The sequence below is a fragment of the Amphiura filiformis genome, chromosome 4 (assembly GCF_039555335.1).
Source record: "Amphiura filiformis chromosome 4, Afil_fr2py, whole genome shotgun sequence".
NCBI lineage: Eukaryota > Metazoa > Echinodermata > Ophiuroidea > Amphilepidida > Amphiuridae > Amphiura > Amphiura filiformis.
The window spans coordinates 25,903,475-25,922,665 of record NC_092631.1 but is presented as its reverse complement, the minus strand read 5'-3'; the positions used below and the strand labels follow the sequence as shown (position 1 = coordinate 25,922,665).

Genomic DNA, 19,191 nt, shown 5'->3' with positions numbered 1-19,191 from the left:
AGAAACCACGTGAATAGAGTGTCATCCCCTGGATACAATGCTAAAATACAATGCATCAACCAGGGGGGGTGGGACGTTGAGGTTTCGATACTAGATTTGGGGTTTTGAGGTTGCAAATGGCGCGAAACTTTGTGTTAAAACCAATGGTGGCATATCCGCTAAGATCGATTACGTTGCCCAATTTCCGTCATCAATATCATTTAAACTACCGAACGCACCTCCGCAAGTTTTGGAATGTAGCAAGAAAACGTTATTTTGAGCAACTTTTCCAGCCCACCTCAGAGGTGGGATGGAGAAATTTTGAGAAAAAAGCATTTGAAATTTGAGTTTTCGCGGGGTTTTGGGAGATTTTTAGTTTAAAATTTGCCGTTGCATTAATCTCTTCAACAGACTCAAAGCAGTCGGTCGTGTGGGAAGAGGTTATAGTAGCGTACTGGATGTACTGTTTCATAGTTGGACAAGTACATTGTAGCTCGTCGCCGATTATTTCCTGGATTGATTTGATACCGTACGAAGCATCTGCATCTGCATGGTATGGAGAAGTCAGCTCTTCTGTTTACAACAAGCTAATAGCTCTGTTTACAAACGTGATGACAACCTGAGCATATTATACTTGATGGTGAGTGTGCGGAGTATTAAAATTTAAATTGGTATAGTAATTTCACTGAGTCGCTTTCTCGAGCTCACTGTTTTCGTACGGTAGGGTCACGGACACTGCCACTGCACTGATATGCAGAAAGCTTATAATTTATATTGCGAGCGAGCACACTGATCAGTGCATGATGTGTCTCTAGTCCACAATAATTTATATCCATCTCATGATCTATTTAATAATTATAAACTGTCACTGTAAACTGTGTAACCCTGACCATGCTGACCCTGGCCATGGTAATTGCCGAATTGTAATTTCACTAAACTTTTAACCCTTGACGTAACTCATTTACCGTTCGACGCGTTCACGTTCGTAAAGTTACGAATACCCAAAACTAGATGTAACTTAAGGGTACTGTTCGTAAGTACGTTTAGTGAAATGCAACTTAGGCCTACGACTCGTCACAAGTTACGATTAATTTTGAGACTTACGAAGCTGCGTAAACTAAAGCTTAGTGAAATGGACACCTTGATCAAACTGTAACCCTGGGGCTGGGTGCGCACTTAACACAAATGACCATACAAGTATGTTCCCCCGGAAAGACCCCCCCCCCCCCATTTTGGATTTTGCAGCTCTGAAAGACCCCCTATAAGTGACCAAACTAGAGCTCCGAAAGACCCATGATTTTCAGGCAATTTTCAGCCAGAAAGCAAAGCAAGACCCTTGATTTTGACTGTTCGCAGCTCCGAAAGCCCCCATTTTGCTTGTTTGCAGCTCCAAAAGACCCCTTTTACGGGGCAGCTCCCAAAGACCCACCACCTCAAAATTCGGGGAACATACCCACCAAATTTTGTTGATGTGCCCCCCCCCCCGGCCGTATACCCTGCCTATCCCCTGCTATTAAACTAGTGATCTGGACATATGCTGGACAGGGACTCAAATTCACCCACTATAGGAAGAGGAACGTCAGTACTTGACGCTTTAATGTCTTTTGTAGTTGTAGTAGGCCTACATACCTTCGGGGGCATTTTGAATGCCGAGCCCTGACCATGTCTCGGCCCCATACAACATGGAATTTCTCCAATCGCTGTCCATCGACTTCCAACATGTGATTGTCTTGGTGCCTAGCAGGAAGTTGCAGAATTGCCTGGCTGTCCTGCCTACTGCCAATATGAACTTTTATTTATCTCAAGATAATTGTCTCAGGATGATGGATTATCCCAGAATAATTGATAATCTCAGGATAATTGATTATCTCAATTTATATTGCAAACAGGGACATTGACAGGACAGGACTTGAGATAATTGTTGAGATAATTTGAGAAAATACATTGTCTCAAGACGTTTTATCTGGAGATGATAAATTATCTTGATAGTAAATAATAAATTATCTGGAGATCATTATCTTGAGATAATCAATTATCTTCAGATGATCAATTACCCTGAGATAATAAATTACCTTGAGACAATTATCTCAAGATAAATATATGGACATAATAAATTATCTCAAGATAAATATCTCCATAATCTTTTTGTCCAGAGATAAATCCTGCGAAGATAAATATCTTGAGATAATAAATAATCTTGTCATGATAATAAATTAAAAAAAAAAAATACATTATCTCAAGATGTTATTTATCTGGAGATCATAAATTATCTTGATAGTAAATTATCTTGATAATCTCTAGATGATTAATTTACCCTGAGATAATCAATTATCCTGAGATAATTAATCATTCTGAGATAATCCATTAACCTGAGACAATTATCTTTAGATAAATGGAAATAATGAATTACCGTATCTCAAGATAAATATATCTCCATAAAAAACCTCTCTCTATATATCTTTTGTCCAGAGATAAATATCTCATGATGATAAATTATCTTGAGATAATTGATAAGTCACTCGAAAAAATACATTATCTCTAAATTTTTTATCTGGAGATCAATATGTTGAGATAATCTTGAGATAAATTATCTTGAAATAATAAGTTATAAGATGACTTATCTCAAAATAATTTATTATTTCAAGACTCTAATTTGTTATCTTTTATCTGGAAATAAGTGTCTCAAGAAATTATCTCGAGATAAGTTTTATTAATAAATCTCAAGATAACAAATTATCTCAAGAGAATACATCATCTCAAAACCTTTTTTCTGGAACTAATAAATTCTATAAAATAATCTCAATTTAAATATGTGGTGATGATAAATAGCTCTTATGATAAATTATCTCAATTTATATTTTTGAAGTTAAATATATGGAGATAATAGTAATAATGTCAAGATGATAATGTATTATCTCAACTTAATTGATCATCCAGAGGCTATTTAAAGCAAGTACATGTAAAAAGCTTTTCTTTTTAATTTTTTATGTCATGTAAAATTATTGTTATTTTTGTCTTCTGTTTTTTACAGGAAGCATGCATGATGGTTTGGAAAATGGACCTTGTGATGGCTATACCATGGACATAGGAAACCATTGATTTTTGAATCAACAGCGGAACTATTCTTGGTGGTTATTCAATGGAGCTCAATGGATTTTTCAACCCACGGATTTGTCGCAAAACTTCTCACATAGCACTATAACATGATTAGTCATTTGGATTTAAGTACCAGCATTCAGCAGTTGGGGAAAAAAATCAGCATAGTTGAATGAAATACTTAATTGTTAGTAGTTAATGGCATTATGTCAAAGTCTGGCTAACTTTGCGACTAATTTATGAGACATTGCACTGTTTCACTGTTTGATGAACTCCAATAATAAACTAAAGGTTAGATCTGCACAATAATTATTTGTGAACAAAAATATTTACGGAAATGATTGTGCTCCTGGAGAACAAAACTATGGTAAAGAGCTCCAGAATTACTCCAATAATTACATAAACAACTGAATAATGCACCAACTGCCTGCCAAGATTATAATACAGGACATTGATATGATACAGGGTCTTTGAAAGAGCTGTGCAGTCAGAAAATTTAATATATAATGGCACAACAAATATGCTCAGAATAGAGTATGATGTTGCGTGAGTATTAAGGGGTATTACACCCCTCGATAAATTTATGTCTATTTTTGCATTTTTCTCACAAACTAATAACACAGTGATAACAAAAGTAATTATGTATATTATAGGGCAAGGAATCCAAATACTACACTGGAATTTCAGTGACCCAAGACAAGCAGTTTGTTATTTATGATAAGAAATAAGGTACCACTAGGATGTACCTCGTTTCCTATCATATACTAAACCACTTGTTTTGAGTCACTGAAATGTCAGTGTAGTAATTGGATTCCTTGCCCCAATAATATACATAACTTTTGTTACCAGTGTGTTATTATTTTTTGAGAAAAATGCAAAAATAGTCACAAATTTACCACATGGGTGTAGTACCCCCTTAAAGCATCTGCCAATTTTTTTTTTTTTTAATGTTGAAAATTGACCCATATGGTCTGGATAACAATTTGAAAATTGCACCTCAATAGGTGTATAGTGTATAATTTCTTGCATTCACAGTTCCGATTATTACAACATATGGGTCAAAAATATTTTTGCAAGCTATAAAATTTACCATTCTGAAATTAAAGAGGAAACCCAGCCAGAGCAGTTCTTCTGGGATAAACCAAACCTGCCTGGTTATCAAATTAGTTAGTGACAATTTACAAGTGACTAAAACTAATGCATATTTATACTATGCCAGGGTCATTTGTTTGGCAATATTTTCTTAACATGATCAAAGACATTTCACTTCCTGGAGGTTTGATTCACCCCAGAAGAACTACTCTGGCGGGCTTCCTCTTTAAGGTAGTACGTACTACACCCCTGATAAATTTTGTGACTAATTTTGCATTTTTCTCAAAAATAACTACACACTGGTAATAAAAGTTATGTATATTATAGAGGCAAGGAATCCAATTACTTCACTGCAATTTCAGTGATTCAAGACAGGTGGTTCATTATATAAATGGGGTATACATTCTAGCGGTACCTCTTTTCTTATCATAAATAAATTATCACTTGTCTTGAGTCACTGAAATTCCAGTATAGTATCTGGATCCCTTGCCCTATAATATACATAACTTTTGTTACCAGTGTATTATTATTTATAGTCACAAATTTATCAGGGGTGTAGTACCACCTGCAAAAATAAAAACCTAGTAAAAATTTCCAGCTATGTAGTAATTGTGATGGTGCTCTTGGAGCATATGATCACAGTGAATCCATGTTGCAACCATGTCGCATCATAGGGCACGGGGGCACATGCCCCCCCCCCCAATCGATTGCAAAGTTTTAGAAAATCCAATTGGAAAATTGCCGGAAAATGGATTGTGCCCCCTCAATCAGCAGCCCTTGAGTTAACCCACGGCACCCACAGCATTTTGCCGTGGGTGCCCATCCCCACTGCCATAATGCCCTCAAAATATGTCCTTTACCCAAGGCAGTCACTTGTCGTGCCCTCTAATGAAGTTGCCGTCGGTGCCCGGCCCAGCCCTGCCCCTTCATAATAAAATCATCTATCTATGTTTGTGTGTGTTTTCTTCACTTTTGAGAAATTGCCTTGGCACCCTTCTCAAATTTTCAACAGTTGCCATGATGCCCTCTTGAAATATTACAAACTGCCGTGCTGCCTTGCCTTTTGAGTGAAAATCCAAGGCAATTAACAACTTGCCCTAAAAAGTTGCTGTGACCCTTCAGATCCTTAATTCGAGGCCTGTCAATCAGACACAGATGCTTTAATTACCCCCCAATATGATGACCTATGCTATGCCACTGAGTACTTCTATTTGATCATTGATGGTGCGTAACATTTAACCTTGGTCCTTTTTGGCTCAAACACATAAAACTGGAATGAAAGCCCCAAGTAGGTCAAATTATGCATCTCTTGACTGGAATTTTCAAATTTTGCAAAGTTGTCAACCAACCATACTTCCATACAGCAATAATCAGCAAAGAAAAAAATGGCAAACCATCTTCTCTGCCACTGAACTGTGCGGAGTCTGATACCATTGTTTATATGATATTTACCCATCTTGCATGTATTTCTATTCCTACTCAAATGCAACACTGAAATAAATTCAAGCAAAGCAAATGATTATGCTTTTAATTTATTATTCTTTTCATTTTTACACATACAAAGTCATGATTGTTAACATCATCTGCCAGTGATTGTGTTAAAAGTTACCAAATTTGCCTTCAATAATGTAAAGTAATTCTTCAGATACCATGTAAAGAGGTTTAATAAAATGTTATTTTTATATAGCATGGTTCTACTAAGTCTTGAGATTGTAGTCATTCTTCTCTCATCTTTAATGTCCATTTGCATTTTTCCCCATTTTTTTGGCAATAGCTTGTGTTCATGGTGATCATAATTCAAAATCTTCATTTCATGAAGAACTAGCTCAGTTTGCTGATCACAAGGCCATATATTGCCACATGACTGAGTTAGCTGGGAGTGTTTCAAAATACTTGCATTTCCTGACAATAATGATATAAAATTGGTTGGTTTGAACCCAATACGCAAATTTATTGGTCGAGCTATGAGTTTTAAAATATTGGACGAGACGAAGTCAAGTCCAATATTTTTAAACTCATAGCGAGACCAATAAATTTTCTATTGGGTGAAAAAACATCCAATTTTATCATTATGTTTTCAGAATCTTTTTTGGTCAAAAACATGACTTTTAGTAAAAAATGTGGTTTTTGGTCAAAATGTGATTTTTGGTCAAAAATGAGTTTTGGTCAAAAAATTGTGGAAAACAATTTTTGGGGGAAAGTGAGCCTATCCAACAAAGTCCAAGTTTTGAGTCCAAGTGTTGATTATATTGGACTCTTTAACTCTGTACAAAGTATAGGAAGGAAGATTCTGAGAACATAATAGAAATAAATTGAGTGTATGGGCGAATGGGGTTAGTTGCACCTTTGAGTCAAAAGAGTTCAGTGTGGGGCACTAATTGGGGATGGAGGACTAGGTTAAATCATGATATGACTGCTCTTGTGTTTTTTAACCAAGAACAAATTTGTTTATTTCCCAGGAGGTCACTCCCATTGTGGCCTGTACACCATCCGCGATAATAAAAATGCGTAAAAGGGTAGTTTTTAGGTAGGTAGGACACGTGTGTATCGTGTTTAAGATGTTAAAAACATGAAAAATTGGAAAAAAGGGTAGCAAAATTGTGTGTGATATCTGTTTAGGGTATCGTTTTAGCCAAGGGTTAAATCCTTGTTTAAGGTGCATTTTAAAAGTTGATTATCGCGGGAGGTGTACAGGCCACAATGGGAGTGACCCCCTGCAGGGTTATTTAACCAGGCGGTACGGGCAGACGCAAGCTCGGGCCCTGATAGGGCCAGGCTCAAACAAAAGGCTCAACCCAAAGCTGACAAGCATGATGTTCTCAGCTGTCTATCCAATCTATCACTACAAGATTCCTATTTTGGCCATCTGCAGACTGGTACACACAAAGTACCTACACAGTACCAATTATGCCACTGCACAGGATCCACCAGCAGTGGTACTGCACTGGTTCTAAACTGGTACTCACCTGGTACTGCACAGTACCAGCCAAGTACATCTACCTCCAACTACCTCAGCGATGGTGTACCTGTGCAGGCAGCCCAATATGAGTTAGGTAGTGTACATGAGCGTCATAATATTAATCCTAAAACACTTGTTGCCACAGTCCACTGCTTGATTTAATTTCTAAATTGGAATGTAAAATCTAAAAGTTACTTGTCGATTGCTTGTTGCCACAAATGGCACAGTAGTACACCAGTACACAGACTCGAGAGGAATGTTTATTGCAACTTTTCGATCTCAAATATGGTTCCTGACTACCAGTTGCCTGAGTTATCAGTTTCCAGGGCTTGGTCAATATTTTGCCTTACCACACACACCAACCTATAAATTAAAAAAGAAATAGAATAAAATATTATTTCACATCAAACAAGTTTTTACTGCAAATTGAAAATGATACGTGGGATACAATGATATTCTGGGAGACAAATTACTGCTGGTGGCAAACATTGGCAAAATGGTGCAAGTGATTATGAAAATGCCACTGTTAGCGACAACATTTCAAATTCATTTCAAAGCAGTTTGAGGTACCGGTACTCACGCTTTCTTACATGTAGCTCCAACTTCCACTGACATTCTCCGCACAAAGGTGTGAGGTGATGTACACCACAGCCACAAGAGGGCACACAGAAAAAATAAATTATCAACAAATTCACAACTACTTTCCCCATATGAAGTTAAATTAAAGAAATCTTTTTTTTTTTTTACATCAGTGTAAATTTTGAGCACATTTGAAGGTGTAAGGTGACCAAAACTGTGACTGAAACTATAGTCTCTTCCCGGAGACTGGCTTAATCACAAATGAATGAGCAAGGGTTTGCCGTAATAAATACAATGTACATTTGCCTACCAAATCACATCAGTTACTTGGCATGGGACAATTACATATTTAGCATTTTAAATAAAAAAAAAGGATGATTTAAAATTGTATTGAAATATAATGCAGGTTTTTCACAACATCCTTAACCCTGCAGTCACATGGCTGCTCACTACAAAAGGGTTGTAATGTTAGCAATACAGCAGGTGTTGGGGTTGGATTATTTAATGAGTTTGTGTCCCTGAGTATGTGTAGTAAACTAAAAATCAGTGGCTAAAATACAATGTACATGGCAAATTCCTTTCTATTCCAAAACTAACTTTGCTGAAACTGCAGCCCATTCATGGTGGATGATCATGGAATTGTCTACATTAGGGACTGTTCACAAACACTTGTTGGGGGGCTGATGCAAAAAGGGGGGGCTCTTAAAAGTTTTGACCCTTCTAGGGGGAGAGGGGCTCTGAAAAAATTGACCACAAATTTTCCCGGGAAAATTGAGTATATGGGGTTGACCCATAATTTTCATGTCAAAAAGGGGCCCCTGAAATTTTTGAGATCTGAAAAAGGGGGCCCGAAAAATGTTCACGATGAAATTTTTTTTTTTATGTTCCCCAACAAGTTTGTGAACGGTTCCTTAATCGATTTTACTGTATGATACATGTGTATATACGAGGGGTATCCAAAAGTTTTGACATCACCCAGAAGTGAAAGAGCTATATTGATGAAATTTTGTCAGTGTAATCACTGGTCCTTATGTACATGGTTCAAAAATGGTCTCATAAGTATGTTACTTTCTTTCCAGGTGGCGCTAGATGGGCAGTAGGCGCATTACCTTTTCATGATAAGATCCTCCACTTTCTTGAGTTTCTTCACTGTGGCCGCGCCATCCATAAGTGATGGACGTCCACTTCTTGGCTAATCTGTGAGGGACATGTGGCCAGTTTGGAAATTCCTTTTTCAAAAAGCAACAGTGCAATATGATAGGCAATCATCACCGTAGATAGCTTTCATTTCATCATAGATTTTATGAGCATTGTAGGCCTAACCCTTCAAATGCAGGAACCTTAATCACGCTACGTTCCTCAATTTTCACCATCTTGCAGGTTATGCGCCTATAGCTACTGCCCACCTAGTGCCATCTGGATAGAAAGTAAACTTAATACTTATGAGACCATATCTGAACCATAATGTACATTAGGACCAGTGATTACACTGACATAATTTCATCAAAATAGCTCTTTCACTTCTGGGTGATGTCAAAAACTTTTGGATACCCCCACGTACAATGTACATGTCATACATCATAGACTTACTTGCAAACTCATTTTGTGTGGCATGGTGGTGCAGGGCTCTAGCCTTCTCCTGTCTTTTTCTCCTGATGACATGAAGAAAGAAATGCAAATTTAGATATCAAAATTTGAGGAAAATTGAGGTACATAATACATTAGATGCATGCTGTTACGAGTCGTACTTGACTCAAGGCCAAAATCACCTTTTACTCGAACTCACACGAATGCACAACACAAATACACTGTTTATTTAAGCTAACAAAATCTAAGTCTTTAATTGAGAACAGAGTATGATTGGTACATATAATAACAATATCGCATATACAATAAAATCACACAATGACAGTTTTACTCTATGACTACTTAACCAGCTGTCTTCTTGTTGGTGATCCTAGAGTTCTTGCAATGTTCTGGACGACTGATGTAATATATCCTTATTCGCTTGTCCTGCGAAAATCAGCGATGTCCATAGTACACTTGCATTTATAAATCCTAACGTATGATAAAATCCTCATCTGAAAATGATGATGCTTCCTCCAATCTCCTTTGCGCTGCTATCTCCACAAATATATCTCCTTGCGCTGCTTTCTCCAAAAATGGTGTTTCTTTCACCAATCACTCTTTTCCAGGGAACAGGTTTCTTTAACACAGCTCCGCTGTTTTTTGACAGATGCGTGGCCTTCACAAACCCAGCAAACTCCAGCAATTTGACAGAAGAACTTTTAATCCTTTGATGAGGAAGAGCACTTTTGTGTGCTCGCTGTCTTCTTCGTTGCTGTATTAAAATTAGCTCAATTATTGGCTATATAAACTGGTTAAAATGTACTTCTTTTTGAAGCACGAAGACCATCACACACATGTGGAATATCTCAATCTCCCATGGCATTCTGTAAAGTCCCAACAAAACCTCCAGCTTTTTATATCAGTACTCATGCAAAAACCCATCATCTATTAATAAACCATTACTTCAATCACATTTTCACAACATTGCTGCAATCTTGGGATTTCCCAAGAGTAATTAACACATTCACATTACATCACTTCCTGGGGGTTTTCCTGATGGTGCAATAATGAACTGGGGCTTTCAAGTTCCAAACATAGATCTGACTTTGTTTACAATAATTTGGGGAATTCCAAAATACAAGGGGTTTCCCATCTCATGAAATACTTTCAGCTTGTAAACAAAGTTAAATAATTAAATTAAATCAAATTACTCAGGGCACATCACAATGCATAAACTCCTCTAGTTGATTAATTTCACAAAAGTGAGGTTGAGCTTTACCCAAGGAAAATCTAGTACTTGGGCGTAAAAAAAACAAGCAAACACAAACAGAGAAATATTGAAATTCCCAATGATTACACATGACAGTACAAGTACCCACACAGATTTGGTGCCCTAATTTGTATTTACGAACTACACTGTATTGGTAAGCACCGGAAAAATGTATGATTTTTTAGAGCAAATTTTATGCATCAATTTCACAAAATTCTGATTTGTGTGATTTATCATGTTTATCCATAATATTACCAAAATGTGTGCATTTTCCATAAAAAGTTCAAATTTGCATTTTTTTAAATTAAATTACAGCGCAGAGTTGAATTCGTTAAAATTAAGTCCTATGAGCAGTGGTGTGCCGTGGTCGCCCTACCCCAGGGGCTGAAGAAAATTCAATTTTGCCGCCCCTTCCTCAGCAGCCCGAAAAGGTTGCCCCAATTTTTTACGATCGTTTGAAAAAGTGAAGAACAAAAAAAAAAAAAAAAAAAAAAAAAAAAAAAAGGATTTCTAGGCGCTAGCACCCCAAAAGCAACACATTTTGATATATAGTACAATTTTTTCAAATTTTCCGCCCACCCCCTGCTTTGACTCCGGGGGGCTGGCGCCCCCAAAGCCCCCCCAAAATATGTGCATGATGAGGGCGGTCGACTGCATATCCGTCAGTACACACTTTTCGATACGGAATAAATGCTAACCTCATCGTGACATCATCCAAGCAGCAAAGTTCATTTCCCATGGAAAAAGCATGTATTGACGGATATGCAGTTTACCATTCTGCTATGGTCTATTTTCTATACCGGTACTTTTTTTCTGCATGGATTGTATTACAGATCACCATGGGTTCTTTCAATTTTGTGAAAACTTATGGTTTTTTTTGGAAAATGAATACTTTAAAATGGGTATCTTGGAAAAATCTTAAAATTGTGGCCAAACCTACAATTAGCGATTATACCCAAAATATGTGAATGTTAGCGTTTCACATACATTGTACATATCTTTTCAGATTGATTTTTTTTACTTCAATTACCAAGAATGAAGATGTAAATACATGATGAATTAATACATACCCTTTTCTTTCTTCCTTTGTGTGCTGCTTTGCTTGTAGCTCGATCTTCCCCGTCAAAAACAACTATGGGCGTAACATTTTGCCCAACCAACACATCTACTGCTTAGCAGAAATCATTGACATACCGGGGTACCTGTAAGAACCATAATTGCATAAAAGTGACATAAAAATTGGTTGATAATACAACTTGTCCCTATCCCAACCCACCCCTTGACCAGTAGCGTATCTGTGGCAGGGGTCACTCTGCACCCCCCCCCCCCCATGGCTTTGACCATGAAGGAAAACCTGAAAAATTATGCTAAATCAGCCTATTTTACACCTCTGCCTGAGAAAATCTACCCTGTGACCGGGTAAATCTACTGCACACCAGGATTTTGCCCGCTCTGACAAGTGACCCATACACGGTACACCACTGCCCTTGACAATATAGTCTACCCGTCCCTTGACAATATATATAGTCAACTACCTTAGCTTTATTCCCTCCAGCAAGCAAGGGACAGGTTGGTCACTGGTCAGTGACGAGTTGTCTTCAAAAAATGTGGTGCAGGTTGACGCAAAGACAGGTTGGCATAGGAACGGCTTGTCATGTATTCTTAAAAATTTACTTCATTAGGAATGTGACCAGGTAACATTAAAACCAATCAACGGTACAGGATGCTTTTTTGGTCATGCAGCTATAAAAAGACAATTTTCATGGTTTAGAATAGGAGATTAATGAAAAATAAGCCCTTAATCCTTTCCTTCATCACCAAATACAAGTCACACACTTAAAATAATTTCTTAATATATGAATAGTATTGTAAATAATTGTGGTTCTTGAGAAATATGTCAATTATGAAGATGTTGCGTTTCAACTCTTTTCACATCATAATTTATACAGAACCACAAGATCCACAAAATTGTAACTGGATTCAGCACCACACCCGATTTAAAATCATAACAAATTTCACTACATGTAGATGGTATACCATCTACATTACATAGTATTTAATAAGCTTAAGCTTAACTTACTTTCGTGGATCAATTCCAGGTTGTGCAGTGTACTTCGTTAATATTTATGTGTAGATCCATAAATTGATGCGTCAATACCTGCACTTCACCGCCCAAATCCGCGGCAGAAACCCTGGCAGAAACTTTATTTTCTATATTCTTGAATTTTGGGAGTAAAGATTGAATTCTCATTGTCACGATTCGATTGTAACCGTGTGTTGAAGCTGGTCAACTCCGGGATTGTTATTTACGATCAGCTGATTGAAGATCACAGGCTGTTTTTAACGGCTGATATCGCTAATTGTTCAAAATGCGCATGCGCTAGACATGCGCATAAAACAAATCGTGTTCCCGTGGTGTTGCCGTCGGGATTGCCCTGGAATTGCCAGAGAAGTATGTCCCACCCCCCCTGGCATCAACCCTAATAAATTCACACAATCGATACGGTCCATCTCGTCTACATTGTAAGCTATTGTACGTATGCCCTATACCATAGATGAACTCCTGGATGGGGCAGCTTTAATTAGCATGAGGCCGCATTGATATCACGGTAAATAGCGTATTGTTATTTAAATTTGTGCCCAGACGTATTGAGGGCGACAGTCATGTTATCCAGACGGAGAATGGCTGCATATGCCCGGCATGCCAATTTGCTGAGTGAAGGCTGATAATCACCTTTCTGTATAGGTAATAAGCTAGTATATTTCGTGTACCAGTTGGTTATAACAAAACATTAGTATCATATTAAATATATTAAATGTATAAACTTTGAAATTTACATGAATTTGAAGAGCAGAGCTTCGAAATGTAGCTAAGTCAGGTGATGTGAAATTCTGCTGCGTGACCCCCTCTGCGTGGTAGAATTATATTCATAAAACATTGAATTTAACAGATATCATGGGTAGCCAACCACGATTTATCAGCATTTAAAATATATGTTAATTAACAAAGATAAATAATAAAGAGTACAAATGGCAATTAACTAGTAAACAAGCCTGAAATCTTAAAATGTTGCCACGTGATTTCCCGAACACATGATATGTCAAGATGTGACCACTATTCAGATTTACCGTAAATATTTGGAGTATGCTTGCACATCATGCACAAACACTGTGCATTTCTTTACTTCCGTATAAAATCAATCATTCATGCTGGGAGCCAAGTAACATTGTCTGCTCAGTGCAGATTGGTATTTTATTTTACTTGAGAGCATAATAGAAATACATAAAGACGAATAAGGCGCCATGATGGAAGGTCAGGTCGGGTATCAAAGGTTATTATAACTTAAATACTACTTGTATTTCCCACCTTGCCTCTGTCACATATTTCCTTCATATTATTGACAGCAAGTCCTAATTTTGACTTTGCTATTGCAAAATGTCATTTCATATCAAATTAGTAGACTTTCTTTGAAAAACATATCACTGGTGCCTGATGGGAATACCCGTCCGCCATTTCATTAAACTGGATCGTTTTCGCCTGTTTTGTGCCCAGATGTATTGGGGGCGCGCTATACTCTCATTGAACAGGCAAAGTTTGCAAAACTAACAACGTTGTTATTTGCCATACTCAATTAACATGATCCAAGGGGTCGAACATGAATTATTCATAACGAGCTATAACGGATCGATAACTGGCCTCACTTTCTAGCTAGTAAACCAGCTGAATTTTTCATAGATTTTGTGTTGCTAATAGAACAACCGTGAATTTAGTGTCACCCCCTTGCCTATACTGAACATCGCGGTACACACATTGGTGATACATGCACCGTACAGTATCGCTAGAATGTCAATCCCAATGATGTTGATAAATCTAGCAAATAAACCCATAAATATCCATCCTTTATGTCTCAACGATGTCTATGCATAACTTATCAAACGAATCTCGAGTTTGGTGCAACCTGATTGACTCAAACCTACCTATTTGAACGAAGTTTCAGGAGACCATAAGCAGCACGACCAGCATTCACTCGTGGCCGCCATGCTTTGTCATTTTAAACAATAATTGGTTAAAATTCCGCGGCGCGAGAATCGGCGAGATGTATCGTTAAAGGGACATTCAGCATGTTCTGGTAAATTTTTAAGTTTCAATGTTTGCAAAAAGACTTGTATAATAACCGACCATTATAGTACAAACTAGACAAGTTAAATATGAAGAAAACTATTTTGGCACGTCAAGTGATCATCTCTGTTATGCCCAGTGCGTTCCAAGGTCCTGCCTTGATCACATTAATTAATATTCCTTTATTAGGATTGCAGGCATTTGCCGCTATAAAATTTAGACTTACTTTATCTTGTGATCAAAATACGCTTGCAACAAAACGATATATTCACACACACACACACACCCCACCACCCCAACATATAGTTTTGAGTATGGCCTATAGTGATGAGAAATTCATAACTTTCACAAATCATGCTGTTTTGTCAAAATAAATATTGTTGTATATTTTCATTTGTTATTTTAAGTTGATTGCGCCACATCATGAGATCAAAATATTAACATTCTAAAAAATTCCGTTGACCATGCCCACAAAATCTGTAAATGTCCCTTTAAACAACTAGGATTTGTCCATAACTAACCCACTTGCTTTAAGGCTTTAACTTGTGAAAAGTTAACGGATCTTAAACTTTTCTGTTTAAACCTGTTAAACCAAATTGTTTAAAAGAAAATATGTGCCTTTAAACAGATATTGGTTAAAATCGTAAGCAATGTTTCGTAAACAGCGCAATCTTAACTTCTCCGGTAAGAGTGTATCGATCCGTTATGAATAATTCATGTTCGACCCCTTGGATCATGTTAATTGATATTGGCAAATAACAATGTTGTTAATAGTTTTGCGAACTTTGCCTGTTCAATGAGAGTATAGCGCGCCCCAATACATCTGGGCACAAACCAGGCGAAAACGATCCAGTTTAATGAAATTGCGGACGGGTATTCCCATCAGGCACCAGTGATATGTTTTTTCAAAGAAAGTCTACTAATTTGATATGAAATGACATTTTGCAATAGCAAAGTCAAAATTAGGACTTGCTGTCAATAATATGAAGGAAATACATGGCAGAGGCAAGGTGTGAAATACAAGTAGTATTTTTTTTACAATAACCTTTGATACCCGACCTGACCTTCCATCATGGCACCTTATTCGTCTTATGTATTTCTATTCTCTCAAGTAAAATAAAATACCAATCTGCACTAAGCAGACAGAATGTTACTTGGCTCCCAGCATGAATTATTGATTTTATACGGAGGTAAAGAAATGCACAGTGTATGTGCAAGCCGTGCAACAATACTCTAAATATTTACGGTAAATCTGAATAGTGGTCACATCTTGACATATCATGTGTTCGGGAAATCACGTGGCAACATTTTAAGATTTCAGGCTTGTTTACTAGTTAATTGCCATTTGTACTCTTTATTATTTATCTTTGTTAATTAACATATATTTTAAATGCTAATAAATCGTGGTTGGCTGCCCATGATATCTGTTAAATTCAACGTTTTATGAATATAATTCTACCACGCAGAGGGGGTCACCAAGCAGAATTTCTAGATTGACTTAGATAGATTTCGAAGCTCTGCTCTTCAAATTCATGTAAATTTCAAAGTTTATACACTTAATATATTTAATATGATACTAATATATCAATGCGGCCTCGTGCTAATTAAAGCTGCCGCTTCCAGGAGTTCTTCTATGTTCGTATTTAGCCAGAATCGATGAGAGAGACCGCGGAGCGATATATTTAAATAGCCTAATATAGAAAGAAAATAGCGCCATAACATAGCGCAGCGTAGACCCATCGAATTTCTCTCCTTGACGTTAATTGCTCCCTTATAACGGTAACTGCATTGGCACAAAATGCCAGCACGCAGTCAATTTTAATTGGATTTGAACAAAACCTCGGTAACAGAAAAAAGTAAGTCCGAATCGCAATTGTGAGCCCATTAAAAACCGGTCCGGACCGAGCCGAGTTCAAGCCTTGTTTCTTTCCCTCCTATTCTTCTTTCCCATTCTTAACAATATATACATTACAATTGTTCTGTTTCTAAACAAATGCACACAATCAAACAGCAACAATGTTTATATCTTTTATATCTTTATTAATATTTGATACATAAAATATGCATATTGTTACGTATTTTCGTTCTTTCCTCCATTGTTTCTATATATCTTTCCATTTTGAGACCAACCTTAGTGAGGTCATATTTACAAAGTTTGTAAGATGTCTTCAAACTTTATTACTGAAACGTACATTTGATGCTTATTTTACTTAGTTTATATACTAGTATCTTGCTTCCACAATATACCTTCGTTTCCCATTCTTGTTCCTCGAATTCCGTGTTTTCATTTTATACATTTAGAAATATTACACGTTACAATGAATGTGCCCCTACATTTTGTTTTGTTTTTAAACATTTGTTATATTGTAGGTTATGTAACTTTTCTTTTGAGGTTCTTTTTCCGGTTCTTTTCCCTTTGGAGACCAATTTTTGTGAAGTCATGCTACAATGTGCAAGATTGAATACGTTATGTGTCTTCAGACAAGCTTAATTTAAACGTACTAGTATCTTGTAGTTTACATTTAACATAATTTAAGATATACATTAGATATTTGCTTTTTTCTTCTCCTACCTTCCCTTTTTTCCCATTTTAGACAATGATTAGCAAAGCCTTCCGTATTTCACACATATATCTGTTTTAATAGTTAACATGTATACATGTATTATGTTTTTGAATAATATTGTTGTGTTTTCAACATATTATATAGGCCTATACAATAATTATCAAACACTTTCAACACAAAATATATATTTTATATTTTACACTTTGCTGTATCATGGTATACATTGGGCTATTCCACTTACATATAGAAAAGCTACTTCGAATATATTTATAAAAACGTATTTTATAAATATGCACGTGACCCACTGGGCACAATTTACCAAGACCAGTAAGCGTGACCAAATCCTTATGGCATTGACATGCATAGGAACTCTTTATCTATATCATCACATTTAAGTATTAATTGAATAGCAAAATCATTACACATGGGGGAGTCCGGATTTGTAATATTTTGAAAGTATTTGCCTATGACCAAAATATTTATCGACGGAATCGTTTACAATATATTTATAAAATTGAAAACAAAACAATAGACAAGTTAGCTGCACAGTAGTCTCGTGTTGTTTACCGCCTTTGCATTCAAATGTACAGGAAGACCACCCGCTATTATGATGTCACTACATACTGTTATATGACAGTGATGAGGTGGTCACGTGCGTATTTATAACTTGTATAGTCGAAACATACCGTTGAAACAAATATTAAAAACAAATCAATAAACATTGCATGAGAAATACGAGTAAAAACACGCTCTCAGTACTTGCAACTTGGACCCCCTTTCCACTAGGAGGGAAAGTCACTGCCTTACTTTTGCTCAGTCGCTTCCATCATGTGAACGCACTAGCGGGCTTCTCCCTCGTAGAAGGAAGGAGGTCCATGGTAGGAGTCTCAGGAATGATGATGAGTTTTCCAGGCTGACAATGCGCACTGAAAGATTCGCCAACAGCCCGGTACCCTACTATATCCATCTTCTCAATAAGTAGGTTGTCTCGCCTCTGGCTTCCATCCTCTTCATTCTCCTCAGACTCCATCCAAAGTTGTTGTTTTTTGATTGCTCACATTTTGATATGTCTCATCTATTTGGTCTGTTTTTGTATAATCTTGTATTTATGTATATTTATATTTATATTGTATTTTTGTAAAACGGTGCTCAATTCAGCCTTTGGCTGCGATGCATCTGTTTAATAAAACCTAAACCTAAACCTAAAACACGAGTATATTGACAATTTTCAAAATGCCACTGCAATAGACACTATAGATGCTCTAGTAAGATGTACTAACATGCAAATTATTTCATAATTTATTATTGTACTAAACTAGAATATATTAGAAATACTTTTAAACCCACAACGATGCAAACAATTCTAATAGATAACATTATGTATATTTAACAATATGGTTTTCTTCCTTCCTTCTTTTCGTCTATATTCACAGTCATGTTAGTTATATTCAAAACACATGAATAATTGCTCTGTTTATACATACAATAAAGGTTATCAAATGTTGTGCAGAAATACTCAATTTAACTGCCACATACAAAACACATTTGTGCATTTTGAACAATTATAATATTCTTTCGTTTTTCTTTGTTTCTGTCCATCCTTCCAACCCTTTTTAATTAATTCTATGTTTTTTATTTCTTTCATTATTCTCTCTTTGATCTTTCCATTCTCGTTTATACTTTCTTTGATATTTTGCCCTTATTTCTGTCATTCCAAGGCTTTGCGTGTTTTTACACAGGTGAGCTAATGACATTTTTGGTCTTTGGTGCGACAGAACCACTAACAGTGGCCGTATGTTCAGATTGCTGAACAGTTGGTGTGTTATGAGAAGCGGATGGCTTTAAGCTGATTGGAATTACTTTGTTCTCTGCGTATTTCTTTCTACAATTAGAAATAACTTCCCCAATGGTATACAAATATGGATTAATAGCAGAATTAATAGGCAGAACAAAGGTCACACAC

At 36.6% G+C, this 19,191-nt stretch overlaps 1 long non-coding RNA gene across 1 annotated transcript; it reads right to left on the bottom strand.

Annotated features, from left to right (window-relative positions):
* Positions 1-7,377: 7,377 nt before the first annotated feature.
* Positions 7,378-12,999, bottom strand: LOC140149758 (uncharacterized). Its single transcript, XR_011858725.1, has 4 exons — positions 12,625-12,999; positions 11,615-11,746; positions 9,296-9,357; positions 7,378-7,489 (listed from the first exon to the last, which is right to left on the bottom strand). It is a non-coding gene; the product is annotated as an uncharacterized lncRNA (long non-coding RNA).
* Positions 13,000-19,191: the final 6,192 nt, after the last annotated feature.